General features: G+C 42.8%; 1 protein-coding gene across 1 annotated transcript in view; it reads left to right on the top strand.

The window, feature by feature from the left end:
* Positions 1-10,194: 10,194 nt before the first annotated feature.
* Positions 10,195-19,343, top strand: part of nexmifb (neurite extension and migration factor b) — a 99,862-nt gene continuing 90,713 nt past the window's right edge. The window contains exon 1 of the mRNA XM_037540732.1: positions 10,195-10,702. The gene's annotated coding sequence lies outside the window, so the exon portion shown is untranslated. The remainder of the gene's footprint in view (positions 10,703-19,343) is intronic.

Consider the following 19,343-nt stretch of genomic DNA (forward strand, 5'->3'; position numbering starts at 1 on the left):
TGGGCTAAGAACACTGACGCCCTCTACAGGAAGGGCCAAGGTCGTCTCTATTTTCTGAGGCGCCTGAGGTCCTTCAACATCTGCTGGACTTTGCTCAGGATCTTCTATGAGTCTGTGGTGGCCAGTGCTGTCCTCTATGCTGTTGCATGCTGGGGAAGCAGGCTGAGGGTGGCAGACGCCAACAGACTCAACAGACTGATCCGCAAGGCTGGTGATGCTGTGGGTGTGGAGCTGGACTCGCTGACGGCCGTGTCGGAGAGGAGGACGCCGTCTAAGCTGCAGGCCATTATGGAGAATGGCTCCCACCCACTCTACGACACGGTGATGAGACACAGGAGCTCATTCAGCTCAAGACTCACTCTACCGAAATGACCACAGAGCGCCACAGGAGGTCATTCTTACCTGTGGCCATCAAACTCTATAACTCCTCCCTCAGTGTGTGATTCACAAAGTGGGTTCACTGAACACTGAACAATAGGAAAAAGGTGCTATTAAAGTCTGTAGGGAAACAGATGGACTACAGTCGAGTTACAAAGTGGTATATGGTAAGCGGAACTGATAAAGTGGACACTGGGTCAAGAAGTGTAGATACAAGGTATAAGGTAGGTGTACTGAATGGAGTGGCTGTTCATTGGCGTGTGTGTGTGTGTGTGTGTGTCTCACACTATATATTATGCTTTTTCTACAAATGGCCTGAGGGTGAAGCAGGTAGCCAACCGCTGCTGCCTAAAGGTCCGATCTCACAGCCCTGTGGTGAATCATATGGAAGGTAGACCCTCTGTATGGGAGCTTGCTTCTCTTTAATTATTTAATTCTCTCACTGAGCCAGAGAGCGTTCCTGTCTGCGCAGCGAGGGGGGATCACTCCTCCGACATCACCTGTTTGTCCCATTTTCTTAGATGATTGCGGCTCTCGTGTTCAGATCCCCTGAGACTCGTCTTATCGTGCGCTGAGAGAGGGAGAGACCTTTTTGTAATTACTGTGGCCCGTTTGCCAGTGAGCTCTGCCTGGAGATGAAGCCGTTTATGTGAGGCAACATTTGCCAGCTTAGCTGGTTTGTGATGGAAGGCTAAATGAACTGTACCAGCCACAGATGTCCACGTCCGCCGTGATGACACGCCTGCGTTGCTTCAGGAGTTCAGAACATAATGAGGACCATCTTCCACTGTTTGGTGGGATGGCGCTTCAACGTAGGCAGGAAATCACACACAGGCTCTAATAAGGCCAAGAGTGTGTGCGAGTGGACGGTTGGGGTGGGCCAGGACGGTGGGAGAGCTGGCACTGATGCAAACGAGGTGTTGATCTTAAAAGAAGAGCAGGCCGCATTGCTGGGCAGCATGTGGTTAGGATAATGTGCAATTAATTCCCTCTCAAAAAAAAGTCTTTAACTGGCCAGGTGAAGTTTGTACACCCTGTAATTTGTAGGATTGTGCAGTTTTGAATGCCTTATTGACGACAGCCCTAAGACGTCTTTTTCATCACACCAGAAATAAGCGGCGTAAGCGCAGACAAAGGTTAACGCCAAGCATCAGGCAAGCAGCGCATCCTCGTTTTAATACAATGGAGCGCCAAAGGCGTTGTGCGCATTGTTTGCGTGTGCACGCATGTGTGAATGCGCACGATGAATATGCATCCTAGCCTGTGAGAAGATGTAGTTATTCCCAGCGCTTTGTGTAGGAGGGTAAATTTGTGTGTGTAATCCGTGTGTTCAGTGTCGGCGCTTCCGGTCAAACGGATATGAATATGCACATGCAGATAAAGCTCTTTTCATCTGCCCTGGAGTTCCTGAGCACAGCAAGTCAACAGCGGACCCGCTAGAACTGGCACGGCAGCTGTCTCTGCACTTCGTAGAAATAGGAACAATTCATCCGGGCGTATTGTGGACGCTCCAGCGTTAGGATCGCATTTGAATGTGCTAATTAAACCGACACGGATCCATAACTTTCTTTAAGCGCCACCTTGTGTAATTGATTACGTGTGCAGAGCTCATATTACGGGTGTCATTGTGATTTTTGACCCACGTCAATTTGTCTTTTTTGACCTGCTGACCTTCGCCTAATTATATCCTATGTTGAGTCTAATTAACAGGTACATTAAACCAGGAATCTTGTATAGCAGCAAATACTAAATTCGTGCTTGTGTAGCATCTTCAAAGCACTGATATTTCACCCTCTAAGCCAGTTTGCAATCAAAGTGTTGTGATATAAAGAAAGTTTAATAGTAAAATTGGGGAAAAATAGATGATCAACCAACTTTTTCAACCTCCTTAACTCCTCGGGACCACCGGTGGTTCCAAAATGCACTTCATTCAGAAGCTGGGCGTCGTGTGAGGCTGTAGCTCTTCTCTCCAGTCTAATAGACGGTGACGTCATTTTAAACCCTTATAATAAAAGAAGCTGAACTCAGTTTGTTTTTCTACTGAAAGTCGACCCGTTTTTCCCCAAATCTGGGCTCTAAACTATAAACAGACGGCGTCTCTTCAGTGATCTGCTCTGGAAACATCACTTTTAGAGAACAACACAAAGAGCGTCGCAGATTTTTGGCTTTCAGCAGTAAATTGTGAGCATGTAGTGAAATGTGGAGATCATAAAACACACGTTCTGATAATTTGAGGGAAATCTTCACCAAAAAACCCCCCAAAAATGAGTTATTTTATGCAGTTACTGAATAATTTACCTTATGATTTGGTCATGGAAATTCAGATGGAAAAACAAAATATTTCTACGAGCTTAAATATCTTCACAGTTCAGTCACAGATGTTTACAACAAAGTAATTCAGAAAGATGTGATGTGACTTTACTCATCGGTGAGTTACACATTCAGATTTCTTTATAGTGCTGGAGATCAGAACCAGACGTTGCAGTATCTACAGCCCAAATACGGTCATTCTGTTTGCTGCCCAGAACGAACCATCAGCCTACATGTGTCTTCTGACTTTTAGTATCTAATACTGATGGCAAAATGGAGCTGCTGTTTTGCCTCATAGTGGCCTGAACGTACCCCTCTGCCAGGAATAGAATAAAAAAAACCGTTTTAAGCCAAAATCATATCTCAAAACTATCATAAAACAATGTTTTAAACATCTGACGATATGTTTGTAACTATTCTATGTAATAAAATTCTGTGAGGGAGCTTTTAAAGGCATTAAACGTTTCAGCTGTCTGGTTCCTATCACCACCATTGTGAACAATGCTGACTTCACATCAAACCACTCTGAACGACTGTTTACATCTTAATGAGTTAATAAGTTTCAGTCTAAAAATGAGTAGATTATTCATAGGTAGCATTAAATATTTGGTTACAGATCCAACAGGTAACCAGTGAAGAGACTTCATCTTGGGCATACGGGAAGATGGTCCACATTCAAATTGTCAAATAACGTTGACCTTTTTCCTTTTCTGGCTGCTTTTTCTCGATTTGGCTTTGGAAATGTCACAGGAGTCACGAAAACATGAGAGGAGAGGTTTGTAAAAAGTTAAGTAAAATCAAAGCTCTTTCAAAAGAAATCAAATCTGAAATGCAATTAGTTGAGGTCATTTGAAATAGAAGGGTAAAGACAGGAATAACGACAAACACAACTACATCAGTCCTGACAAAAGGAGATAAAAAGCCTGTGTGCGTTGAGGATGTTAATTCATATGATTGTAATGAACACAGGAGGTCTTGTAGATGTCACTACATCATAAACGAGTATCTTAAAGAATACAGAAATTACTCAAATTCTGACCAGTAGTATATAATGCATAAACAGGAGAGGACCCAGAATGAAGCCTTGAGGAACACCACATATGGCATTAAAGATCAGAATTCCGGACAGGCAACAGTCATCCAGCACATGGCCTGTTCACCATACTGCTATTAGGCAGGCGATTCCGCAGCTCCCAGGCTAGAACAACCCGGTTAAGGAACAGTTTCCACCCACAGGCTGTCAGGGTTCTGAACAAGCTGTGATATTTATTATATCATATCACTGCTAGGGACAATAACACAAAGTCGCTTTAAAATGTATATACGTATAAATTCTTCTCAGTCTTGTTTAATGTATTCGTACATAGCAGAGAGTTTTTCTCACATAGTTCCCTCCTGTCTATATTTTGTGTATATTTAATATATGTTTTAGTTTTCGTATTTTCTTTGGTATTTTTACTCTCTGTAGAGTGGTTACCGGAGCCTCACCACCAACATTTCAGTGCATGAATGTCCTGACATGCTGTGCAAATGACGAATAAATTTAAAACCTCAGGCTTGAGGGAAAGTAAGGAGTAAACAGTCACTTGGACTCTCGAAGATTTCTGTCTAAACCGTTTGCTAGAGAGTCCACCATAGAAGAATATTGCAGTAAACCAGATGTTAGAGTTTGTAGATGCCGGCTCATCCTACACATATAGTGTGCTGTAAGTGCTGTTATTGTGGAGTGGAAACATGTAGGAGCACCAGCAGTTCAGCCCTGAAGCATTAGGCCACACAGGCTCACAGAACAGAAGTGCCAAGTGCTGAAGCATCGTGTAAAAATCGAGCGTTCTGGGTTGCAGCGCTCACTACCCAAGCTCCAAAATCCCTCTGGACGCAGCATCAGCGCAAAAAGGTTCAGGAATCCATAACCGAGCAGCTGCACCAAATTCATCATGCGCAAAGCCAAGTGTCTGCTGGACTGATGTAAAGTATTTGTGGCCAATATGATGATATTTTGTTGTTATCCTAAAATGTTTGTTATAATTTTGTTATGGTGCATTTCTGAACATTTCATGGGTATGACTTGTACTTAAAGAACACTGATATAATACAAAGAGAGCATAATTAGCTGTGTTTGATTATGTTTCGTGCACAGTGTGAAATGCTGAAAAATACTGTCTTCATATTTTTTTTATTTCAGCTTTTAAAAATGACACTACCAGCATATTTTGTCTGGGTGTCAAAATATTGTGAACCCCTACCAGAGTGCCAACTGCAAAGTTTGGTGGAGGAGGAATAATAATCTGGCGCTGTTTTTCTTGGATTAGGCTTTAATTCCATTGAAAGGAAATCTTAATTAGCGTAGGGCCCTTTCCTGTTCTTGTCCTGTGACAATGCCCCGCATGACTCAAAACGATGTCCATAAAGAGGCTGTTTGTGTTTTCCGTTGCAGGAAAGTTTGACTGGCCTGCACAGAGCCCGGATCTTAACCTCATTTTTGAGATGAACTGGGATGCAGGCTTCAAGCTAAGCCTTATAATCTCCAGGCTGGGCTTCTGTAACACTAATTTAGCTTGATGCTCCAATACGTTACTAAATAAGCTCCAACTGGTCCAGAATGCAGCAGCTGGAGTCCTTACAAGGATGAAAAAATTTGACCATATATCCCCAATCCTGTCGTCATTACACTGCACTCTACATTATACCTGTAGAGTAACGTCTCTTAACGTATAAATCATTAAATGGCCCCACAGTGTCTTAGTGAATTTATTCAGTCATATGAAACCACAAAATAACAGCCTGACAGTTCCTAGAATTAGAAAAACCACAGCAGGGGGTTGAGCATTTTCCTATGTAGCCATTTGCAGTAGTATGCCATAAATATGATTTATATCCCTTAAATATGTATGGATGTATTAACTTATTTTCAATTTAAAAATTAACCAAACAAGTCATTTGATCATTGGATTAAACTTTTGCGAAGCTTGTGTATCTGAACTTTCAAAGTTATTAAAAATAAAGGTGTCTAAGGAGTTCTTGGCATTTGCAGTTCATCTTTAATTGGTTCCGAACCTTTAGATCATGTAGGGGTTCTTTAAAAACTAAAAAGCTTCACACTCATACATCTCATTTACAAACGTGCTTCTTTAAAGAGCCATCTATTGAAAGGTTCTTTAGGGAACCATATGTGGTTCTTCTATGCGTATTTGTCAGAAAATTTTTTATTTTTGTCAGCTTTATTTTTAAGAGTGTGAGATTAAGAAGAACAGTAACAGGATTCAGTGATTTCCAAGTTTTCTTTTAGTTTAGTAGCTTGGCTGCAAAGTGTAAACTCACAGAATGGGTTTGCTGTGTGCTGAAGTGTGTAAAAATGTGCAATGCCAAGCGTCGACTGGAGGGGTGTAAAGTGCCACTACTGGACTCTAGAGCAGTGGAAACCTGTTCTCTGGAGTGATGAATCAGCTTCTCTCTCTCTCAGTCTGATGATGAATCTGAGTTTGGTTGATGCCAGCAGAACGTTACCTACCAGAATGCACAGTGCCAACAGTAAAGTTTGGTGGAGGAGGGATAATGAGCTGGGGCTGTTTTTTCAGGGTTTGGGCCCATTTGTTCCAGTGAAGGGTGAAGTTATTAATACAACACACAAGACATATTGGACAATTATATGCTTCAAACTTTGTGGCAGCATTTTAGAGAAGACCTTGTTTTGTTCCACAGAGCCCTGACCTCAACCTCACTTAACATCTTTGGGATGTATTGGAACATCAATTGCAAGCGAGACCTTCTCATCCAACATCAGTGCCTGAACTCACAAACACTCTTTTCCCACAAGCACACTCCAAAATATTGGGGTAAGCCTTCTCAGAGGAGTGGAGGCTGTTATAGCCCATGATGTTGGAAAGGGAGGTCCAACAGGGTCAGATGGCTGTGATGGTCAGGTGTCCACAAACTTTTGGCCATATAGACACATTCTACTCCAGAGGAGACAACATAACTGTGTTGTGGACATCTCAACAACAAAAACAGGGATTTTACCAGAGCCTGAGTGATTATTAAAGCTCAGAATTCCGAAATTGAAAAATGCTATGATCTCTACTCACTAGGAGTCAACCTCACTGTCCATCCCTAGAAGAAAATCATCATTATAATTATTTTGTCATCATTTTCAGCAGTTGTTTTAATAAAATGATCATTTCAAAGGAGAAGAATCACCAAAAAAGGTAGATTTTTCTACACTGAAGAGCAAACACAGCAGTCAGCTTACTGTCTTTTTCTTTAGCATTAATTGGCTTAGAGCAACAGTAGCACCCTTATTCACCCAGACTTCACACAGTCCAGTCTGAGTGTGTTCAGATGTACCATCATTAAAAGCAGAGGTCTCACTGCGGAGTGAACAAACAGAAGAAGTGGTTTCATTTGTAAAGATCTGCTAAAGCTAAGAGTCAAATTCAGTACATTGGTTGTAATTGAGATGAAACTGTTTTGGTTACACTGTTGTTTACTTCACAGGGCAGTGAACACTGGCTTACACCTTGACGGACTCGAGGGGAACATATAGGAAAATACTAATGCATCAGATTTTAGATCAGTCAGCCACGATTCTGGAGAGATTACAAGCTGCCTAATGTTACAAAGAACTGGACAAACTGGCAGAAAGCACAAAACATGGTTTGACTGAATTGGACTCTTGGTTTAGTCGTTTATAAATAAACGTTAGTTAGATGTTGCTGTATATGAGCCGAGTATGAATAAACGTTAGTTAGATGTTGCTTTATGTGTGCCGAATATGAATAAACATACATTAGATGTTGCTGTATATGAGCCAAGTATGAATAAACGTTAGTTAGATGTCGCTGTATATGAGCTGAGTATGAATAAACGTTAGTTAGATGTTGCTGTATATGAGCTGAGTATGAATAAACGTTAGTTAGATGTTGCTGTATATGAGCCGAATATGAATAAACATACATTAGATGTTGCTGTATATGAGCCAAGTATGAATGAACGTTAGTTAGATGTCGCTGTATATGAGCTGAGTATGAATAAACGTTAGTTAGATGTTGCTGTATATGAGCTGAGTATGAATAAACGCTAGTTAGATGTTGCTGTATATGAGCCGAGTATGAATAAACGTTAGTTAGATGTTGCTTTATGTGTGCCGAATATGAATAAACATACATTAGATGTTGCTGTATATGAGCCGAGTATGAATAAACGTTAGTTACATGTTGCTGTATATGAGCCGAGTATGAATAAACGTTAGTTAGATGTTGCTGTATATGAGCCGACTATGAATAAATATTAGTTAGATGTTGTTGTATATGTGCAGAGTATGAGTAAACAGTTAGATGTTGCTGTATATGAGCCGAGTATGAATAAATGCTAGTTAGATGTTGCTGTATATGAGCTGAGTATGAATAAATGTTAGTTAGATGTTGCTGTATATGAGCTGAGTATGAATAAACGTTAGTTAGATGTTGCTGTATATGAGCCGACTATGAATAAATATTAGTTAGATGTTGTTGTATATGAGCTGAGTATGAATAAATGTTAGTTAGATGTTGCTGTATATGAGCCGAGTATGAATAAATGCTAGTTAGATGTTGCTGTATATGAGCCGAGTATGAATAAACGTTAGTTAGATGTTGCTGTATATGAGCCGAGTATGAATAAATGTTAGTTAGATGTTGCTGTATATGAGCTGAGTATGAATAAACGCTAGTTAGATGTTGCTGTATATGAGCCGAGTATGAATAAACGCTAGTTAGATGTTGCTGTATATGAGCCGAGTATGAATAAACGTTAGTTAGATGTTGCTGTATATGAGCCGAGTATGAATAAATATTAGTTAGATGTTGTTGTATATGAGCCGAGTATGAATAAACGCTAGTTAGATGTTGCTGTATATGAGCCGAGTATGAATAAATGTTAGTTAGATGTTGCTGTATATGTGCAGAGTATGAATAAACGTTAGTTAGATGTTGCTGTATATGAGCCGAGTATGAATAAATATTAGTTAGATGTTGTTGTATATGAGCCGAGTATGAATAAACGCTAGTTAGATGTTGCTGTATATGAGCCGAGTATGAATAAATGTTAGTTAGATGTTGCTGTATATGTGCAGAGTATGAATAAACGTTTGTTAGATGTTGCTGTATATGAGCCGAGTATGAATAAACGTTAGTTAGATGTTGCTGTATCTGAGCCGAGTATGAATAAACGTTAGATGTTGCTGTATATGTGCAGAGTATGAATAAATGTTAGTTAGATGTTGCTGTATATGAGCCGAGTATGAATAAACGTTAGTTAGATGTTGCTGTATATGAGCTGAGTATGAATAAACGTTAGTTAGATGTTGCTGTATATGAGCCGAGTATGAATAAACGTTAGTTAGATGTTGCTCTATATGATGTTGTTGCTGTATATAATATTGATTTTAGGTTTAAACTGTAAAGACAGGCAATTTCTTAATATTTAATAATGGGCTGTACATAACGTGTTTCAAAGCCATTCAATTGATTACTCAGAAATAAATTTCGACATAGAAGTGTAAATAAGCAATACTTAAAACAGACTGAATATGGAGAGTTACAGGTGAGTGGATGTGACCACTCTGTTTTTAAAAAAAATAAGACCACTTTGCCCGTGAAGTCTAAATGAATCACTTATGCAGTCACAGTAAACGAACACGGCCCACTTACAAGCTCAGCCCGAGGATATCGGGTGGGTTTCTGTCTCATGTAAGTGGCGCTTCCTTTATTTTCCGCATGCCCCACCAGTTATATCTTATCGCACCCGTTTTCCGGCAAGCCCCGCCTCCCGCGCTGAGATTTGCCGGTCGCTTCTACTCACAAACGCTCCACCAATAGGAGCGCAGTGTGTGTGGCGTACGCGCTGAAACAGCGTAACGTCGATGTGTTCATTTTAAAAAGTTTTCTGGCAGAAATAACACATATAGAGCAGATCCAACAGGTAAAGAACATATTTATAATTATTAATATAAAAAAATTATTCCTCACTCTCCGTATATGAACCCCTTTTCCTTTCCCTTCCTGTTTTTCAGACGTCTGGATTAAAATGAACTGCATTAATTTAGACTCACGTGCATTACTGTTTGTTATCACGTCATAGTCTATTATATACCTGTTTACACTGCGTGTATTAATGTTGTATTAATTATACCTCTGAACACCATGAACATGTTCTAATTGTGGCTTGTTAAAATACTAAAAATTGTTTTTCCCACCTGTATTCACACAGGCCACGCCCCCTGCGCTGGCACAAGCGAGTGGTTGTCAGCGGATCGTGACCCAATGAACGCGCAGGAGGCGGGGCTTGTTCGGAAAACAGGTGGGAAAAATACACGCTCGGATGAGCTACTAGTATTGTAGGCGAAGGAAACAGACACACAAGCCAATCCCGGTGTAGGAGGGCGGGGCTTTTAGGAATACGGGTGGGAAAAAAACAGAATCTTTCATAGGTCGGATAGGGAAAAAAAGACGAGGAAAAGGGGAGCAGCAAGTTAACGAGACTGCGCCCTGCGAGCAAGGTGGGAGGGGGGCACGAGAGCGAGAGAGAGAGAGAGAGAGAGAGAGAGAGAGAGAGAGAGAGAGAGGTCCAGCTGCAGAAACAGAGAGAAAAGATAACGCCTCAACAATGGCACCATCAAGCACCTGGTAGTCGAGGGAGGGGAGCTGCACGCTGCGGGAGTTGGAGGCAGAGACGCAGGCTTACTGCCATTGTGAGCCATGGTGGAGTACGACTGGGGCTGTCATTTAAAATGGAGCTCTAGGGGGAAGAGAAGCGGGCTGGCTCCATCATTGGGAGGCGCGTCCACCTGCTAATAGAGGAGGCCCAGGCTCAGAGGAGGAGGAAGAAGAAGAGGAGGAGGAGGAGGTGGTGGAGGGGAGAAGAGAAACATGGAGAAGTGCCTGCGTTGAAGGTCCGAGCTTTTTTTTGTAATTTCGTGTGGCAAAGGAGGCGTCGAGAAGAAAAGAAGCCTGAGATCTCTCTGTCAGCGCGTCTGCAGGTAAGGAGGAAACGTCCTGCTGGTCCTGCTGGTCCTGCTGGTGTTCATAGGGCTGGGGAACCAAACGCGTCAGCTTTCAGGTCCTGTACAGTCCGTTCCCCTGAATAAACGTGTTTTTTTCCCTCTGGGCAGCCATAGAAAGACGGGATGGTAGGCTGCATGAGGAGGGAAGGTGGTGGTGGTGGTGGTGGTGGTGGTGGTGTGTATGGTGGGGGGTGTTCTGACCGTTTTGGCTACAGTTTCTATTGGTGTAGACAGTGGACGTAGGCTGTTTTGTAAGGGCTACTTTTGGCTTGGTGAGATAATGCAGCGTGTTGAATAATGCTCGCACTGTCCACCCTCTGGGAAATGACTGGTAAAGCACTTTGGGTTTTGGGTAAAGGGCTGGAGGGCTTTCCAGGTTTTCCCGGCCTGAGAGGGTCCTGGAGAATTTTTGCCAGGACAATTCTGCAGCCTATAGAGCTTTCCGCTCAGTGCCGCTGTAATGAGAGGCTGAGATAATGGTCATTATGGTCAAGATGGTCAAACCACTTCTCATGTCAGATGCCTACAAAGCCATTAATGAAAATAAATGCCACTTCAGTGTGGAAATAGGAGCCGCGCCACCTATTCGGAGTATTTGCCTTCCTCTGTGAGCTGCCTAAGCCCTGGCTGTCACTCAGAATCGGCCGGTTTGGGATGCAAGGAGCTGCAGCTTCTTCACAGTCTGAGTGGTTCCCGGTGATCGTTATCAGGAATTCTGCTCCCCAGTGCTCCAGAAAGGATAAATAGCGTGTTTAACCCCCCTGGTTTGTATAATATCCATACAGAAAGGCTTGAGCTGATGCAGCTTGCAGAGATAAGACAGAGAAAATGCAGACAAATTGAGCTGATGTGCTGACAATAAACGCTGATCTTCATCTCTGGTGGCAGAGCGTTTTTTGGCCTTAAGGCTAAAACGTTGTAGGACGGCTCGGCTCAGCTGAATTCCGTTCGCAGCTATCACACATTTCCAGCCTCAAGTATTATATCACTCCCAATCTGTTTCGCTCACTGACTGACTCACAAGTCCATCAATGGGGCAGTCTCTCTCTCTCTCTCTCTCTCTCTCTCTCTCTCTCTCTCTCTCTCTCTCTCTCTCTCTCTCTCTCTCTCTCTTTTATTCCCTTCCCAGTGTTTAGTCATGTGTGCTTGTTTGTTTTCTCTGTGGTCATCACAACAATGGCCGCTTAAATGATGGCTATGAATATGAATTTATTTAGAGGGGAGCAGATGGCAAAGTCAAATGGTGGTTGAACCAGGAACTAAGCTGAGATGCGCAACGTGAAAAGCACACTTATGTAAATCAAGCAGTGCACTAGAAGAAGGCTGGTGCTTCGCAGTGGGATAACAAGCTTGTTTTTCTTTTTTCAGCCTTCACAATTACATCAAATTTGATTATATTGGAAACGGGACCCCAGCCAGTTATCTACCGCTTCGGAGCTCCACATCAATTATGCGGACGACTGTGTTTTATTTTTTGGGGGGGGGGTTTCAGCTCGGTCCTCAACATTGATCCCTTTCACACTGAAGTAAGCTGACAGCCAGTATTGATTCAGCACACTGTGTATCTAACTAGTCCTGCTTGGGGGTTTGGCTTTCAGCAATATTTGTGTCTCTTGCTCAAATTTCAGACTGTATTAGCACAGCGTAGGAGCCCGTCACACCAACTGGGGCTGGACGGTGCTGACAAAAAATGCCGTATTTGTTAAAGCTGTTGGAGATCATCATGACAATATGAGAAGTGATGCATTATTAGCAAAATAGCTATGCAAGGACAGACGTTTTGGATGTGTAAACGCAAATTGAATTAACCCTTTTTCACACAAAGAGCAAAATCCAACATTATAAAACAGTTTTGTGCAAAATAAAAAGAAAGGAAGTACTAACAGCTGCTTAAATCAGAACTGCAAGCAGATTTTTTTGTCTACTAAAAGGCTGAGAAACAGCATTACCTGAACAGCTTCTTTTATAAAGGGTATAAAAACATTTATATACTTATTTTTATATATGTACTTATGCATAAGAACAAATACATCTTTTTGTTTTGTTCTGTTATTATTTGTACAGGCTTGTTTTCAGGATAGTTTTTGAGCTGTGCATGTTTTGTAATTGGCTGTTTAGCCTAGTGGTTAAGTCACTCCTCCTCTGCCAGTGCACTCCTTAGGTTTCTAACGGTTTGTACTGGCAAGATAACGACGTCTCTCTGGCGCTACATATAAGATGTAACGGAGCTGTTCTGTCTTGGCTGCTGTAATGATGCGTTTATTGCTGAAATTCATATCGTGATAACAGTACGATTTATCGTACACTCCCTAGTTTAAACATGTTTACATTTCAGCAGGCCCTCTTATCCAGAGCGACTTACAATTTGATCATTTCAACAGACATGGGCAGTGTTAGGAGTGATGCCCAAGGACTCTTATTGGGATAGTGTAGGGTGTTTACCCAGGCGGGGATTGGACCCCAGTCTACAGCGTAGAAGTCAGAGGTGTTACCCACTACACTAACCAACCACATGTGTGTCTTTTGTGCTGTTTTGTTCAGCTTTTCTGCTTCCGTCCTTAAGAAAACAGCTCATGTTCTTCATTTGCTTTACCCTCCTCTTCACATCACTGTCATAGTGCATTCACTGGTAAATAAAGAAAGTTACTGAAAGGACCTTGGCCTTAAGCGCTGCTTTAGAGAGTGACTGTGACAAGAAAAAGAAAGTCTCTTGTTAGTCACATTAAAGCAACACAAACAACAATTTCCCAGTGTTATTTACCGTCTCCTCCCCGACACTCGATGACTCGCTTGTTATCAGTGAGAACAATACGTTGATTCACACTAATGCATTGATTTGCAGAGCAACAATATGTGTGTAGCATAGCAACATGCAAAAATAAGTTTGCCTCATTAATTTAATTAGAAGCACTTTCAAGCTGCGCATCGCAACTCGTTCCGTCTTGCGGCTCGATGGCAGGAACCTTTCCCGGACGTGTTGTTTGTGGATGCCGGCTGATGGGTGGCAGCTGGATCGCATTGCAGAGCATCAAGTCCGCAGCATTGGGGAGAAAATGAATAAATTGCATTCTCAGGCCAAAGGTTCACAGGCTGCATCCTAAACAGCATCCTTGCTCTTTCATCTCATCCTTGCTGTGCCGAAGATGCAGCCTCTCGAAGGCCGCCGCTCGTGCTGTGTCAGAGAGAGCCGGGCGGAAAACAACACTAAAACGTTTTGAAGTGGGCCACGGATGTCGGCGGAAAAGCGCTGACGAGGCCGGCCTGGGTCCCTGTCCCGCGCCGCCTTACAAATGAGAGCACTATTGCGCCATGTCTCTCGCCCCCGTGCTACAGAAGCAGCTCGGTGGGCCCCCCGGCAGCGTCTGCTGGAGCGCTCTGTAATTAAACAGAGGTAAGGTCCAGGGGAGATTGCTCAGTGCCTTGATTGCTTTTCGTGGCCAGAGGGGGGGAAGGAGCGTGGGCCGCCCTCCAGGGAAGGAGCTGGTGTCAAAGCCTTAACAGCGTGCACCCCTGCACTTCCCCCTACCTGCCTCCGTCCTCGCCGAGATTCGCCATTCTGCCGTTTAAAGGGAAATGCACATTTTCTGTGCTTGCCTGAAAGCTGTTCATGTATAGACACTCAGCTGAGTCCATCCTGGTTGTGATGTCCCAACATTTTATAAGAACACATGACCGCTATTGGAGCAGAACGCGTGGTGGGAAATGAGGAAACATTGTGCTGTTCCTGTCTGTCAGGAACGCTGTGCGATATATCATCTATACCAGGAGAGTGCACCGTGATGTTCCTCCTCATGAATCCTGTTAGTGATATTGATAAACAGGATTACATCCATGATAACATTCTGTTCTGTAAAGTAGTGAGTGTGTTTACCTGCACTTGGGTAATCAGATAATGGGGAAACTCCGGGTCAACATGAGTCAGACAGTCATCAGATTTTCTGATTTGTAACCAGCCAATAAACTGCGGCGTAAATGTAACATAAAACACAAACTTCATGCTGTTTTTTTTTTTTAAACATTGCTCCACTTTACCTGAAAACATGAACACACATCATCTAGAAGACGACGAATGTTCTGCTGCGTCTCGCGGTGACGCTGCTCGCTTATTTCTGGTACCGCCGTCTGTTTTTTGCACGTGTGCAGAAATCTGAAAGAAATCAGAGTGAGAGTTCCCAGCACTGAGGAATCTGATCACTGAGCTCTAATCCAGCCTCTTTGTCAGATTTCTTAATCTGATTGTGTGGTGTTTACATGACTGCTTGAATAATCAGATAACTGCAGGAATCCCATTATTTTAGTATTATTGAGTGCAGGTTAATGTGCCAAGTCCCTTTTGCCACGTAGCTGCAAAGAATGCAAATTTTTGGGTACTTGGTTCAAAATACATGAAATAAAGAGTAGCACACGGGATGCATGTTCATTCACTTTACTAATGTTCTATTGATCTGCCTCTATGATCATTTAGCAGAATTGTTGTAATATTGAATTTCATTAAAACTGTTCAGCACAATTTTTCCAATATCAGCAGGGACTTCTGTCTGAACTCAGCGGTTCGTGCCACGCTTTAGCCTGTGTTTGTGTGAGGAAGGCCTGTCACGACCACGACCTTTTATCTGATGATTAATTGCCATAGAAATAGATTTTGACAGATACAGTTGACAGTTGAGTCTTTATTGTGACCAAATTGGCTAAATATCTTGCTTCCTAGTTGTTGATACTTTAGTAATGCAGCGTTCGAGTGCAAGTGGGATGGTATATGTCTTCAAGGAGGAACTCATTCGCTCAACATGCGCGTTTATTTATAGGTGAACGGAATAATTGGGTATTGTAGTTCATTATCCATCTGGCATCGGTTGTTTCTTACTCTACTGGTGTGTTGAACTCGTACCGAGCCGATAGAAAACGTGGGTTAACTCTACATGTTTAAAATGCGTGCTGCCTTCGTTGTTCGTTGTTTGTGCAGTTTATCTGTTTGCTTCTGTCCTCCGTCATGATGAAAATAGCACTGGTGTCACATGTCAACGGACCCGCCTTCGTCATGCGCCTTCTGCAGGCTGCTCATGTGGTGCCTCCTGGTGGGAAACTCATTTCTTCCAATAAAGCCGTGACCACTTTAAAGCAGCTGATGACGAAAACCGCTTAAGCTCGAGTTAACAAACATTACTCAGTGCTGCCCTCTATGTGTGTGTAGTAGTTGTAGTGTAGTTGTTTTCTAGAGACCCAATAAATGCAATTTATTTATTTTTTTGCTTTCACTTATTTGCATTTGTTTGCTGTTAAACAAATGAAAACATGCCCAGTTCACATTCGATTTACTTCAACATAAATATAAGACTGAAGGTTTAGAGCTGCGGCCAAAGTGTGTGGTTAGCAGGCCTAGAATAAGGCGCAGTGCCGGGTAGCCGGTCATGTCGTAGGATTACACACATCAGTCAAAGGCGTAGTAACAGAAACCCTTAAAATGGTCCCGTGAAGAATGAAAGTGCATGACCACACTAGAAAGATATAGGAGAAAAATGCAGAGCATGGACCCTCGCGCTGAGCTTGTGGGGCTGGCTTGGCAGAGTGAGTGACACGTTTCTATTATAAAGACACAAGCTTAGTGGTGGTGAAAGGCACAGAGGCGTCGTGCGTCTGTTGAAGACGTATCAGAGGCTCCTTCATGATTGGCCGGTGCTGTTGGGTTTGATGTCAGTCACTCTCTGCTGTTGGTGCAGCCGCCTGATCCTGCCGCAGTGTAAGCGAGCCTCGCTTAGAGACGAATCCTGGTGCTTCTCCCTCTTCGCCAGACAGATAAGCAGGCACTGCTCACCCGAAAGTGCACCTGGCACACGCTGAAGCGCAAATATTGTGGTTTTCCTCCTCGTTCGGCAGCTCTCTTATTATTAAACCGCCCATGTATTCGCGCAGTGTCTGTTCAAGAAAACGCTGCGTTCTGGCAACAGGCTGCACGAGCCTATTTTCTGATTAAATAAACACGACTGCAGCAACTTGTGAAGTAGTCTTCTACAACTGAATAGGCGGCGGTATTCACTGGGAGTTCCTTTGATGCCCATGGCAGATAGCACGCATTTATTATTTTTTTCTCCTCAGTGTGAATAGCGCAGGGTTTTTACACTGCATGTAAATTACTCTACTTTAGCGGCTGTGGTCAAGAGCTTCTTGATTAAATCATGTCCCCATCATGTGACACTCTAGAGTTGTCAACAATGAAATGACTCAGATAAGGGTGGATGCAGGCGCAGGAGAATGGATCGTTTCTTATATACGGCGGCGTCGGCAGCACGGCAGAACCTTTTTTTCCTGCCCCGTGTGACCTTGATTTTACACAAGGTGGAACGTGTCGTATGTTTCTGTGTCAGATGCCACATGTTGCGCTGTTTTTGTCCTGAAACAGTTGAGAACTGGATAAGAGTGGATGCCGAGGTGGACCCAGTCTTCAAATCTGGGCCTTGAATCCAGTTCCCGTTTTGAGGTTTTGTAATCTTTGGTAGGTGGAGGCTAGGTGGCCAGTCAGTTACATCAACAGGTGCTGTGATTACTGTACACAGGACTGGAAACTGGATTCAAGGCCCAGATTTGACTGTGCTGTCAGCAATGAAGGTGCCAGAAGGGTTCACTGAGCCGATCTCCTAGGAGAATCGCTTTTGGACCATTCCAAACGTGGGCTCTTTAAAGAAGCAGGAGTCTGAAGAACCTTTCTGAAGTTTCAAGACCGTTCAGATCTTGCAACAGTTCTCATGTCGAGGGCCAAGAAGAACTGAGGAACCTTTTTTTTAAGAGTGTAGGAGAGTCAACAGTATGGAGAGGGAAAAAAGGGGTTAATGATATAAGAAAAATGTGACATCACAGTAAAGACATCGTTATGATGGGCTTTATAATCTGCATCGCTGTATTTTGACCCAGACACAAAGTACCAGCAGTGCCACATATTAGATTTGTAATTAAAATCTAGGAATGCAGTGATTGTAATTTGAGATTTCACACACTATCCTGCATTAAATCCAATTAATCAGGCCTAAAAACAAAGGCGCTCTTTGTGATGAGACGTGCGATTGTTCCGATTTTTTAAAGGGTGTCTGCAGTATGCTCAGAAAAGTGTATCCTTTATCACGATAACGATAAAATATTGTCATATTGCCCACCTCTATGAAGGGCCACCTCTGAACACGTGACTTTACCAAAAGTAGACCGCATTATAGGTGTTGTATGACCGATGCCCTGCGTTGTGTTCTGTGGGATCACTCTATAAAGGTGCCGGCAGGGTTCTTTGCAGTGATGATGCCTTGGAAGAACCTTTTTTTAACCTGAAGTGCTTTTCAGTGGACGGTTTTATGAAGAAGCTTGTTTATAAATGAGATGTGCGAGTGTTATTGCGAGGGTTATCCCTTGGATGAGGCAGAGGTTATTAACGCTTTTATGAGAACTGCATGCTCAGGGTATGAACGTGTCAGCAGAAAGGCAAGGACTGTATCTCAACTTATGTTGATGCTTGATTTTACAGCAGGCTGCCCATACCAGAGGGTTCTACCCGTTTTAGATTAGAACCAGTTTTGGTTTCCTCCAGATCATTTCTGTGGATAGTTCTAGGGCTGTCTTAGTCATGAACCAGGACTGAAAAATTTGGGGAAAGTATCTAAATGTGACTCAGGCCTGATTTATTTTGGTCAAGAAAACCAGAATATCCACATTTTTTAGCTTGAGGCTCGACCCCTGACCACAGAGTGCCAGACTGCCAGTACGTTGTGGTTGTGATGTCACAACACATGGAGGTTTGGTTTCCTCGCATTGGTCTAACTCATCTACAGGCAAATGTTCTGCTGTTGACTCATCTTGACCTTGTAACAATAGCAGAACCCTTTTTGGTGCTAAATAGAACCATATACATCACACTCTCCAACAAGCCGAGGAACCTTCACCATGCACAGAGCCATTTAAGCATGAATATGGGCTCTGAGTGTTCATGGTTCTATATAGAATGGCTATCTTTACTAAAGAACCATCTTTTTTAAGAACCTCAAATAACTATATTTTTAAGAGTGTAGGCTGTAATTAAAAATGCAGCTCTTGTGATTTGAATTGATCTTAAATTGCGAATTAGATATAAAAACACATTTTTCAGGCCTCGCTGACAGTTAACACATATAAATAATTGTACTTAAGAATTTTTCTTGTTCATTGTTTCATAAGTGTTCATTAAGTCTTAAGTGGCCAAATTGGCTGAGTTTACTTAGGAGCTAACACTGATTGTACAGTTGCACAAAAAGTGGACCATATAAGTTTCTACCTCTTTCTGCCATGGGTTATATTGTGTAGATACACACTACACGATTCAAAGCCCGATGACCGCTGGGATAGGCTCCAGCACCCCCCGCGACCCAGAAGGAGAAGCAGCTTAGAAGTATCTATTTTATTCTAACGCTGTTGGCTGTCCTGTGTGGTCCGGAGGATGCGTTCCTCGTTTGAGTCTTGGTTCCTCTCAAGGTTTCTTCCTCCTGCTCTTAGTGAGTTTTCCTTGCCACTGTCGCCGCTGGAGACGCTCGTGGGGCCTCAGACCCGGATTTTTCTGTACAGCTGCTTTGTGACGACACCTGTTGTAAAAAGCGGTGTGTAAGTA

The sequence above is a fragment of the Pygocentrus nattereri genome, chromosome 8, assembly GCF_015220715.1.
Source record: "Pygocentrus nattereri isolate fPygNat1 chromosome 8, fPygNat1.pri, whole genome shotgun sequence".
NCBI lineage: Eukaryota > Metazoa > Chordata > Actinopteri > Characiformes > Serrasalmidae > Pygocentrus > Pygocentrus nattereri.